The sequence below is a fragment of the Narcine bancroftii genome, chromosome 14, assembly GCF_036971445.1.
Source record: "Narcine bancroftii isolate sNarBan1 chromosome 14, sNarBan1.hap1, whole genome shotgun sequence".
Classification (NCBI taxonomy): Eukaryota; Metazoa; Chordata; class Chondrichthyes; order Torpediniformes; family Narcinidae; genus Narcine; species Narcine bancroftii.
The window spans coordinates 69,332,219-69,345,135 of NC_091482.1; the positions used below are offsets into that span (position 1 = coordinate 69,332,219).

Genomic DNA, 12,917 nt, shown 5'->3' on the forward strand with positions numbered 1-12,917 from the left:
AAAGCCTGACAGATGCAAAAACTCTTGGATATTACGATCCGGCGGCATCAACCAAAGTCATAGCGGATGCCAGCCCGGTTGGTTTAGGAGCTTTGTTGGTCCAGATGCATGATGGAGGACCAAGAATCATTGCCTATGCCAGCAGATCGTTATCAGATGTGGAAAGAAGATACTCTCAGACAGAGAAAGAAGCACTCGGACTTGTATGGGCCTGTGAGAGGTTCCATGGATATTTATATGGCATTGAATTTGAACTCATCACAGATCATAAGCCATTAGAGGTGATCTATGCACCTAGATCCAAACTATGTGCCAGAATAGAGAGATGGGTACTCAGACTACAACCCTACAAATATAAAGTAATCCACATTGCAAGGAAAGCAAACATTGCAGATCCGCTGTCCAGATTGGTGAAGGATGGAGGTCCACAATCCAAGTCAGAATTGGGAACAGAAACAGAGAGCTTTGTACGCTTCGTAGCTATTCAGTCGACACCGAAAGCTGTGACTACGAAGGAAGTCGAGAGAGAATCCGAACGTGATCCAGAACTCATGGAAGTAAGAGAATGCATACAGAGTGGACAATGGGACAAGTGTACTCACAAGGCTTACATTCCCATTAGAGACGAACTTTGTTGCATCGGACAGTGTGTATTGAGAGGTTGCAGATTGGTGATACCACAAAGATTGAGACTGAAGATCGTATCCTTAGCGCATGAAGGACACCTAGGCATTGTTGGTACCAAGCAAAACCCCAGGACCAAGGTATGGTGGCTAAGTTGTGATAAAGACGCAGAGAAATTTGTTAAAACTTGTCACGGATGTCAAATCACAAGTAGGAGTAATCCGCCAGAACCGATCCGGAGTACGCAACTTCCGACAGGACCATGGATCGACGTAGCTGTTGATTTTCTTGGACCTTTACCGACGGGTGAATCAATTATGGTAGTGATAGATTACTGCAGCAGATACTATGAGTACGTGGTGTTGAAGTCCACAACCACTGAAAAAACAATACAAGCATTAGCAGAGATATTCACAAGATATGGATTACCTGTTACATTATACTCTGACAATGGTCCACAATTCATTTCAGAGACATTTGCAGAATACATGAGGACCACAGGTATCCACCATCATAAAGTAACTCCGAAATGGCCACAAGCCAACGGAGAAGTAGAGAGACAAAATCAGTCCATTGAAAAACGATTGAGGATTGCACACGCAGAAGGACAAAATTGGCGAGAAGCATTGCTATCTTATGTGGCTGTCTATCGAGCAACGCCTCATGCAACCACTGGAAAAAGTCCTGCAGAAGCATTTTTTGGAAGAAAAATCCACACAAAAATGCCAGAAATAAAGGAAATCCGAGACGACCAGGAGATGAGGGACCACGATGCTGGAAAGAAAGGTGCAGCAAAGCTGTACACAGATTCGAAACGTGGAGCCAAGTACTCAGACATCATGCCAGGAGATAATGTTCTAGTGAGGCATGAAACTGGTGGTAAGCTAGACACACCTTATTACCATCAACCCTATACTGTCGTATCCAGAAGTGGCAGTATGGTGACAGTCAAGTCTCCGACTGGAGTCCTGTATAAGAGAAATGTATCCGGTGTAAAAAGGTACCAGTCCAGAGATACATCGAGCGAAGAAGTTGAAAGGCCAATACGAGATGTTGAAACTGAGAGACCTGATGATGTTCCAGAGGCAGTTACCAGCACTCCTGATGAAGTGACTAGAGCGCCAGAAACACCCGAAGCCGTGGTGAGCAGTATTTTCGACGCTGAGAGTGAACAACCGAGAAGCGACGACAATATTGCAGGCAGGCCGAAACGAAACCGGAAAGTGCCCAAACGATACGAAGACTTTGTGCCATAGTTTTAATAAGAACTTTGGGACGGTATTTTAATCTTATATCATAAAGTGCATGTATGAATGCTGTAGGAAGTAAATTTTATGTAGTTGAGTTATAGTATTACCATTAGTTACGATGTTTGTAAGTTTCCGAGGGATATTGATAAGTGAAGGTAAAGTTTATTTCTGATTAAAGGAGGGGTGTCATGATAATGAATATGCATGAGATGTACCGGAAGTCACGTAGTATGAGAGAGAGATAAGAACACAAGCAGGAGAACAAAGGAAAACGGGAGAATAAAGCCACTAAGAAGTTTACCTGATAAACTTGTGTTTAATGTTTTATTAACTTCACATTTCGGGCCACAAATGTGACAATGTCAAATTTTGTGTAAATGCAGTTAATGAATGAGCTTTGAGGCTCTTTATTTCTATCTTGATACAGATGGAGCACATGATAAAATAGGTCATCAAATACTATTGCATAAATTGCAAGATCCACTCCAGATGTTGGAGACCATTATCTGGCCAAAGTGACTACTTATGGATGGGAACAGATTAATAATGTTTCTCAATATTTTTTTTAAAATGCTTGCAAGCTATTATTTATAATATTTCTGGGAAAGCAGCATAGTTAAAGAAAAATATTACTTAATAAAGCAGCTTAAAATAACCAAGTTAAACTCAAGATTATCACCAGAGTTAATTAAAAACTTAATTTAGAAAGAACGACTTTGTGCACAAGGTTAATTCAGGAAGGAGATTCAGCAGCAAAACTAAACTGTGAATTTTAAAGGAGAATGTAAAGGGGTTTTGAGCATGAAGGAAAAATAAACTACTTTCACCCGTGCCACATTAACAACCAGAACTGACACTACACTTGACCTCTTTTTACATTTGTAACTTGTGTCACTATTTGGAAATGGGCTCTCAGCCTTACAGTTGGAAAAAGTTAAACCATTTCAAATATGTTGCTTTGTAAATGTAGTATTAAATGACAATAATGGAACCTTTACTTTTTTACTGGAATTTTAGCTGTTGTGAGAAGTACTGCAGACAGGGAAATGACTGGATCCGGCAAAAGTTGGTGAAATGGTTCAATAATTGTCAAAGATTTTATTGGGACATCCACCTGAGTTGGGAATAGAATGTGCCCAATGGCATGGGGATTATATAATTATTGAAATGGAAATCTAAAATAAATATTATTGGAAACACAGGAAATAATTACTGCATGGAATCGCCCGGGAGTCCATATCAGAGATGGTCAGATCATCTCTGACTAAGATGTTCTCTTTCTGTCATGCTGTAAGGTAAACATTCATGGTGACCTTTTATCTGCCTTATGGCAGGCAGAAGGCCATTTTGTGTAATACCTATCTTACATGTTCTGAATTATTACATTATAATAAAGGAATTCTAAATCTTGAAAATTTATAGAGACAATAGAAATTTCAAAACCCAGAGAATGGGCAGAATATTGGAGACGTACTTTGTGAAAGTGAATGAGATGAGGTGATGAATTTTCCAATAGATCAAGCAAAAGCAAACTTGAGAAGAGATGTTTTCTTTCTAGATGGGAGTGCTTTAAAAAGTTCACCTTAAACCAACATAAGAGAAATAATGAGCTTCTTGGCTTTTATCACATGGCTAGTATTAAGAACATCATAATGCTATAAGAAGCAAAGGAAAATAAGAAATGGTAGCAGGAGTAGGCCCGACGTTTAATATAATCATGGGTGATATGTCTGCGATCTTGTGTCCAAGACTCTGCTAGTTCGCTTAATTCCCTGACCTTTCAATAAACAATTTCAATGTACTCCTTTAAGATGTCCAAAGATGCAACTTCCACAACTGCCTATGAAAAAGTATTGTAGATATATTTTACCCTCTGTGAAAGGAAGTTCCTTCGAGCCTCAGATTTAAATGATCTTTGATCTGGCCACTTACATCTTTATACTGGTGTTTCAGATTTATTGTCAGATTACAAACATGATATCTTGTACAACCCTGAGATTCCTTTTTCCTGCGGGCACGGCAGAATTACCACTAATTGGTAGTGTTTAAAAAAAATTGTACAAGGAACCAAGTTTTTTAAAATAGAAAACAAATGAAAGAAGGGCTAGATGCTGACTGTAAATCCTCTTCTACATTATTAGATGTGGTGTGACTGGCAAAGCCTTGACCTTAAATACCAGAGTAGAGAGGAGAGTGGTGAGTTGTAGAGTATAACTTTTGAATTGTCAACCCCAGGAGAGAAACTATGCTTGTGTAAGAATGGGGAGACCTTTATTGTCTGTTTGCCCTCTCTACCTCATATTTACACTCACACCTAACTGCAAATTTCAATTCAAGTTATTATTCACATTGTAGCCACAGATAGTGAACAAACACATTATTTTAAGTTTACTTTTCTAAATTGTATTTTGCTATAAAAGTGGAAAAATAAAACGAGGAATGGTGTGGTAAAACATGGCACAGAGCAGAGGAATTTATTTATAAATGGGATACAAAGTTAATAACTGGTGTGAAGAACACACCTTTCCATAAACATTTGATTATCATTTGGAATAAGATAATAAATAGTGAAATAGGAGCAAAAGGAAATATCTCACATAAAACACATCTGATTCAAAATAATCATATACCTTTTACTAAAAATAACCCAATTAAAAGTATTTGGTTTCATAATGGTATTAAAAATGAAGAAGATTGTTATGAACAAGGTCAATTGATGTCATTTCAACAGTTGAAAGTAAATATGGAAATACACTCTTTGGCTATCTTCAACTGGGGGTGCTTGTGGGAAAAATTTGGTCCAATAATATATTTGATGTCTTGTAGTGATTTGAAGGTTCTTATTAGGAGAGGTTCCACTAAAAAAATTATTTCATCTTTTGTTATAAGCAGATACTATTAAAAAGGGAATACCTAAATCTTGACAGAAATGGGAGGTTGATCTAGATATTAAAATTGATGAGAAAAGATGGGCAGAACTTTGTCAAGACTGTATGACATACTATAAATGTTATATACAGTTATTTACACCAATTATATTTAAAACTGTAAAAATTGCACAAAATGAAATCAGATATATCAGATAAATGTTTTCGATGTGGTGAAGAAGTAGGAACCTTTTTGCACTCTACTTGGTCATGTTCTAAAGTTAAAACTTTTTGGATGGATTTAGGAACAGTTTTTGGAACAGATTACCGGGATTGTTATTCCACAAAATCCAGATTTATTTTTGTTGGGCAATATTAGAAAGAACACGACTTGAATTAAAACTACAATTTTATCAAGTTAAATTTATTAAAGTAGCTTTAGCAATGACAAGGAAGTATATGGAATGATGGCATTCGGAAATTCTAAGTTGTATACCATTGGAGATGGCATATCATTTGAGAAATAGATTTTCAACTTTTGTACAAATATGGAGCCGATATATGCAAAGTTTAGGATTAAATATGTAAGAATGTACTACCGGCCTTCTAACTCCTGTATAATCTTCTTCCCTAAAGTTGTTTAATATAAAAACTGTAAGATCCCAGTGTGTAAGCTAATCCTTTGTGAAAATTACTTTTTCTTTTATGCTTTTCTTACTCTTTTTATATTGTATGTACTGTCATAATTATCTTTATACTCGTTGGGGATAAGAGAAAGGGAAGGGTGGGTCGGGGGAGAGGCTAACACCATGTAATCACTGTAATTTTTAAACTATTGACTCTGTACTGGTATAATTACATGGATAAAAACTTTAAATAAAATATTCCAATGACAAATTCATACTCATATACATTCAAATAAATTCAAATGTATTTATAAAATAGATATAAATAAAAATAAATGATTTGTATATGATCTCACATGAACATTACTGGGTACACACATTTTTCTTTTTGAATTTGATAGTCTAATTAATAGTTTAGTAAATTATATTCAGTGTCAGAAAGCCTTCTGTGTTCTTGACAGCTCAAACATTCTAGAGTTGGGTGCATACAAATGTAATTCCAACCAAGCATACTATTAAGGATTCAGCCATTTGGAACTTGTTTTTTTTCTCTCTGCGGATTTGATTAAGGATTGGGGGAGCGATATAATGGATGGGAAATTTAGAGAACTGAGCAGCACCCTATTTTCTGTTCAGCCAGTGGTGGTTAGAGACAGACTGGTAATATTCATGGTCCATAAATACTGGGTTGCAAACAAGTTTTCGCTCCAGAACATCAGCATCTTGGGTGGAAAGGAGAGCAAGGATATCCAAAACCTGAATTACACATATGTGGTCGTCACTATTACCTCTCAGTTCCACAAGGAGTAAATTGTGATGAAGTAGAGATAGGTAGATGATTTAAAGCATCCCAGGAGTGCTAGAGTGTGGAGGCATTTTGGCTACAGGTGTGAGCAGCCCAGACCAGGAAACACATGCACTATTCTCCAGACTAGTGGGAAATGATAACAATAATAAAATGATGGAGGGTCTCAGCAGGTCTTACAGCAACCATGGGTGGGGGGGGTGGGGGGGTAAAGATTTATTACTGACGTTTTGGGCCCAAGCCCTTCCTCAGTGTACCTTAAGATACACTGAGGAAGCTCCCAAGCCCAAATCATCAGTAATATATCTTTACCTCCTATGGACATTGCGAGACCTGCTGGATTCCTCCATCATTTCTGTGGTTTTACTGTAATCACAGTGTCTACTGGTTTCTGAGAAAGTAGTGGGCACCATAAATGTCGATAATATCAGTATATGCATAAATTTATAAGGGAAATTACATCAATGTTTGGGTAGAAGTAGCTCCAATACCCAGATAGCAGCATCCAGCTGGTTTAACTTTCTCCAAAACGGAAATTGACTCTACACCCATTTAATCTCTATTCACAGCTCTTCTGTATCTTCTGTATCTTCAGTCCTACCTCACCGAAAGAGCTCCAACCACAACATGAATTCTACCTATTAACAACTTTCCCATCCATTTACTCATCCACTCAAATAGTACACAAAGATAATTGAACAAATGTCAGAAAGATAATGTTGTAAGTATGTCTTTTAGTATGGATTAATGCAAAAGACAAAAGCTAGGGAACATAGCAATCTCTGACAATTGCTTTGGTGGGCTGTTGATGTTCATTCATTTAACCATTGCTCTGTGCATTTTTGCAACCAGTAGAATTAGCTCAATTAGCAGTGGAACATTTGGGGTGCTGAGATGTCAGAGGTTTGCTAGTTGTACTTTATGTTAATGCAACTTTAATACTCTCTAATGTTGCCTTTCTGTGTTTTATTCCTTGGTGACAGAGCAGTGGTTTCTTCAAATGCATTTCTCTCACTTCTGGGTTACTAATGAGGTCACTCAAAACAAAAGCTGCAGTCTGAATTATTCAGATATTTTATGCTTTGTGTGCTTAATGCTTCACGTTTAATCCAACAGTGATATCCTGATGTTGCATTGCTGTCAGGTCTGAAACATTACCTGAAATTAGATTTGTGAATGTGATATTCGTAAAATGTCTGTGCAAGTGACTCAGTAAGAAAACCGAATCTCATCTCAGTGGTCACTTCGGAGAGGGGGAGAATGTAGGCAAGTTCAAACTGACAGCTTACCAATTTTTAAAAAATTGACAACATCCCAGAAATAATTAAATTCTTGAGCAGCGTGAACATTTAAATGTATCTTAATTGGACACACTGAAGTTCATTGTATTACAAAATGGAACCAGTCCGACACACCGAACTCCATTAAATTATGAAGCAGAACCAATCCAGTTGGGCCACCTGGGCCCCAGTGGTGTTTATATTCTCCTCAAACATCCTCCCACCAAAGTTTACCAAACTCTCATCATTTACTTTTCTCTTCACTTCAAAATTACACTGGACAGCTATTTTTTTTCCCAAAAGGTTTGCTTCCTGAAAACAAGTTGGGGATTATGAAAGATAACTTCAAGCTGAACACAAAGGTAATTTGAAATTTGCTGTATCATGCAGTAGGTTAGAGAAACATTAAATTAACATTTATTGAATTTAGCATTAAATGTATACTCGCCACAATTGTAACAGAATGTATCGCAGCTGCTGCGACATTGACAAAATTTTTCTGCTGTGTTGAATCTTCGTAAAGACAATAAACACTATTGTTAAGTCCACTCATGATGCTATTGCCTGAAGAACATGCGCATCAACATTCGTTCAATCTATATCAATGAAATGCACAGCAGCTGTATAGCTGAGATTTTTTTATATAGCCTGTCTGCATCTATCCTGGCTAAACATGCCCAGGCCTAAGAACATTTCCATAGTACCTGCACTGAATACATACCCAGGCATTCTTGGACTGAGCAAAACAGCTTGCTTTGTGGGTAAGAATCTAGTAGACTTAAAATGTGACAGGAAATCACAAAATAGGTTACATCTAAAAAAAGTATGTGATTTTCATGATCAATTTCAAATTTGTGTGAAATTCTGTTCTCCCTATTACAATATTACCATTGAGAGCATACTTACCTACGGCATCTCTTGTATTGGACTGGAAAGCACTTCAGCGGGTGGTGAAAACTGCCCAGCAGTTTATTGGCATCCAATTGCCCACCACTGAGAATATCCATCAGGAACGCTGTCTGGGCAGGGCGAAGAGCATCATCAAGGATGCATCTCATCCAAACTATGGACTTTTTACTCTTCTCCCATCTGGTAGGCGCTACAAGAGCCTTCACTTTCAAACCAGCAGGCTCAAAGAGCTTTTTTTCCCGAGTATGTGACCCTGTTAAACCTTAAATCACAGCGCTGAGTGGTCCTGCACCCATACTGTACTGTCAGTACTTTTATAACTTTTTGCTTGCTAAATGTGCTTGTTTTTATTTGTATCTAGTTATTTGTACCTTGCACTATTTTTAAAATTCTGGTTGGAGGCTAATTGTATTTCATTGGCTTTATATTTTACTTGGAACAATGACAATAAAGTTGAATCTAATCTAAAGATGGATGTGAAGATGGTGAAAAGGGACAGATGATATTTACCAGGATGTTGTCTGGATTAAAGGGTTGGGGGGAGGAGGGAGACCCCAATGATCCTCTCTGCCACTCTTAATTATCCTGTGGATTGACCTCCGATCCATTTCTCTGCAGTAGCTGTACCACACTGTGATGCAGCTGGCCAGGATACTCTTGAGAGCTCCTGCTTAAGGCTGACTTAACAGTGGCCAGCACCTGTTTTAGACTTCTAAGGAAGTGCAGTTGCCCTGAACCAAGGGAGAGAGCAGACAGCAGCTTTGTGTAGGACTAGTTGTGATAGTATCAGTACAAAATTATGCCATCATGATGTGTGAGTTTTCAAAATGTATGGATATGAAATAACTGAGTATTTACACTTTTGTGAATTTAATACTGATTACTGAGGGCAGTGTGCAGGAGAACAGAAAATTTCCCCTTTCAGGAAGTAGATTAGCTTCAAACAATTTCTTGTTGGGGGCAGCCGGGATGAACGCAGTGCAATTTTCACTCAACTGCACCACAACCACAAAATCCTGTGTACAGCGAACAGGTACATCTGTTGCACCTTTCTGATTGGCCAGCCTGCAGTCTCAAGGACCAAGCTGGCCAGTTCTGTGCTGCTTTATTTGGGACTTGCAAGCCTTGGGAACTGGACTGAGACAGTTTAAGATGATTTCACAGAGAACTCCTGCAAATCACTGAGTCCATAGCAAAGTTTGAAAACAACAAATGTAATATAATACTTAAATTAACATTTTATTTAAAATTGTCAATGACCGTCAGCATAATCTCTGGTGTGAGAAAGATTAGCTTCCCATTAGTGCTATCTATGTAACGTAAAACATTATAATGAGAATGAATCCTCCAGTGGTCCTATTTTTATGGCAGCCTATCAATTTCACAGAGCAGAGTCATAAAAATATTATAAAATGCCATAAATCAATCATCGTATGAGCAATATGGAGCATTAGAGTGGCTTAAATCCAGATTTTTTATGTCTTGTGTTTTATTCACTCTTATCTCTGGCCTGTTTAAGCATTCCAATAATCTAGGTATTCCATTTTATAGAGTCTGCAACACAGAAACATGTAACATAGGTGAGCATCTTGAAGCCCTTGTATGAGTCTTTCTGCATTTTCTCTCACCTTAGTCCAGACATAACTAAATATTGAAATAATCCCATTTAATCAATTTCTTTCTTGTGTTTAATCCTGCTTCCCCTCCGAACCATCTAAATGTAGCATGTTCCACATGCCAACTATTCTATTGGTTAAAGGACTCCACTATTGTCTAATGAAGTCCTTCTCAACAGGGGCCACAACACATTTAGGTAAAAGGCTTGCGTGGCTAGGGACAATTCAAATGCCATTTACAGATTTGCAGACAGCAGAATTTGTTGTCAGCAGAATCACAGGCGGCAACGAGGAAGCGTACAGGAGTGAGATAGTTCAGCTAGTTGAGTGGTGTCACAACAACTGTGGACTCAACATAGCAAAACGAAGGAATTGATTGAGAACTTCAGGAAGGGGAAGCCAAGAGAACACAAACCAGTCCTCATCAAGCAGTCAACAATGAAAATGGTTAAGAACTTCAAATTCCTGTGTGCCAACCTCTCTGAGGATCTATCCTGGGGTCTTCATGTTGATGCAATCATGAAGAAGGATCACTGATGACTATACTTCATTAGGACTTTGATCAGATGTGGTAATCCACCAAAGACTCTTGCAAATTTCTACAGGAGTACTGTGGAGAGCATTCTGACTAGTTTATCACTGTCTCATATGGAAGTGCCAATGCACATGACATGAAAAGATGACAGAGTTGTGAACTCAGCCAGAGTCATCATGAACATTGGTCTTCACTCCATTAAGGACATCTACAAGAGGCGATGTCTCAAGAAAGCAGCCTCTATCATCAAGGACCCTCAACACCCAGACCATGCCCTCTTCTCACTGCTACCATTGGGAAGGAGGTACAGGAGCCAGAAGACAAACACCCAACTTTACAAAAACAGCTTCTTCCCCTTTGCCATCAGATTTCTGAATGGACATTAAACTACAGACACTACCTCACCTTCTCTTTGTACTTTTTTTAATAGTGTATTTACAGAAATGTAATTCATAGCAATTTTTGGACCTGTAAAACACAATACTGCTGCCGCAAAACAACGAATTTTGTGACCATGTTCATGACAATGAACCTAACACTAATTCTGTTTACTTTTCACCTCATGTAACATAGGAGAGAAGTACACAAAAAACAAAACTTGGCACCCTCACAGGGAAGCAGAGCATAAACTTTGAGCAGAGTCTGAGGGGGTTCATAGCCGATAAAAGGTTGACAATAGCCGGTCTAATGGATTAAATACTAACCAGCATACTTATGGCTTCTAGATTTGGTCAGCCTGCTGTATGCATTGAACTGACTGGGCATCTTTTTACTGTAATTCAGTACAATTTAACTCAAAACTTTACATTGCCTCTCCCTTGGTTTCATTTAAGCACCAAATAATGGTATCTAATGTGTCAGGCTAAGTTTCACATAGCACATTTTTTTCCCTCTATTTCTTACTCATCATAAACTGTTGACTTTTTGCTGAGACAATAGACAAAAGGTGCAGGAGTAGGCCATTCAGCTCTTCGAGCCAGCACTGCCATTCACTGTGATCATGGCTGATCATACACAGTCAGTACCTCATTCCTGCCTTCTCCCCATATCCCTTGACTCTGTTATCTTTAAGAGCTCTAACTCTTTCTTGAAACCATCCAGAGAATTGGCCTCCACTGTCTTCTAAGGTAGAGCATTCCACAGATCCACAATTCTCTGGGTGAAAAAGGTTTTCCTCAAATCTGTTCTAAATGGCCTACACCTTATTCTTTAACTGTGGCTTCTGTTTCTGCACTCCTTCAACATCAGGAACATGTTCCTGTCTCTAGCGTGTCCAATCTCTTAATATTCTTGTGTTTCAATCAGATCCCCTCTCCTCCTTCTAAATTCCAGTGTATACAAGCCCAGTCACTCCAATCTTGCAACATATGACTGTCCTGCCATCCCAGGAACTAACCTCGTGAGCCTACGCTGCACTTCCTCAATAGCAAGAATGTCCTTCCTCAAACTAGGAGACAAAAACTGCACACAATACTCCAGGTGTGATCTCACCAGGGCCCTGAACAACTGGTGAAGGACCTCTCTGCTCCTATACTCAACACCCCTTGTCATGAAGGCCAACATGCCATTAGCTTTCTTCACTGCCTGCTGTACCTGCATGCTTACTTTCAGCGACTGATGAACACCTAGATCTCATTGTTATTCCCCTTTTCCTAACTTGAAACCATTCAGATAGGAACCTGCTTTCCTGTTGTTGCCACCAAAGTGGATAATTTCACATTTATCTGCATCTGCCATGCATCTGGCCACTCACCCAACAGTACAGGCACATTTCACCATGGTAAGTCATGGTCAGTGACCCTAACCCTACATAGGGATATGTAGGCACATTGTCCAAGTTTGATGGCCAGTAGTTTAAATTTAAAATTAAATTTAGACATACAGCTCAGTAACAGGCTATTTCAGTCCATGAGTCCATTCTGTCCAATTTGCACCCAATTAACCTACACCCCTGGTAAATTTCAAACGGTGGGAAGAAATTGGAGCACCCAGGGGAAAACCCACGCAGACAAAGGGAGAAGGTAAAAATGTCTTACAGACTGTATGGTATTTGAACCCCGGTCCCGAACGCTCGTGCTGTAAAGGTGTTGCGCTAAATGTGCTGCCCTGAATTCTATCACAAGTTATCGGATGATGATGATGAAGAGTAGGAATCTTGACGCCTTTCCCTCTTCCACAATCTCCCCAGTCATCCCACACTATTAGCATTACACAAATATCTGCCATCTTAGCACAAACCTCAGAACAAATTAGGTAATACTATTCAATCTATTGTGATATTATTCAAAGTAACATGATTTTTAATTTCTGTTAATGGAAACAATAAATTGTGGAGATGTTCAATCGGCAGTTGATTCGACATTGGCCGTAACATTATCCAAAGACAAAATAATTGGGGAATTCAA

At 38.7% G+C, this 12,917-nt stretch overlaps 1 protein-coding gene across 10 annotated transcripts in view; it reads left to right on the forward strand.

The window, feature by feature from the left end:
* The window catches only part of LOC138749886 (NT-3 growth factor receptor-like), an 894,662-nt gene that overhangs the window by 4,871 nt on the left and 876,874 nt on the right, over nt 1-12,917 (forward strand). For 4 of the 10 annotated variants that reach the window (XM_069911887.1, XM_069911902.1, XM_069911888.1 and 1 more), the window contains exons 3-4: nt 6,742-6,893; nt 7,756-7,814. The exons of 2 other annotated variants lie outside the window; for them this stretch is intronic. The gene's annotated coding sequence lies outside the window, so the exon portion shown is untranslated. Of the gene's footprint in view, nt 1-4,015; nt 4,071-6,741; nt 6,894-7,755; nt 7,815-12,917 lie in introns of all 10 variants that reach the window. 4 more of the 10 variants (XM_069911895.1, XM_069911892.1, XM_069911893.1 and 1 more) reach the window with 3 other exon arrangements.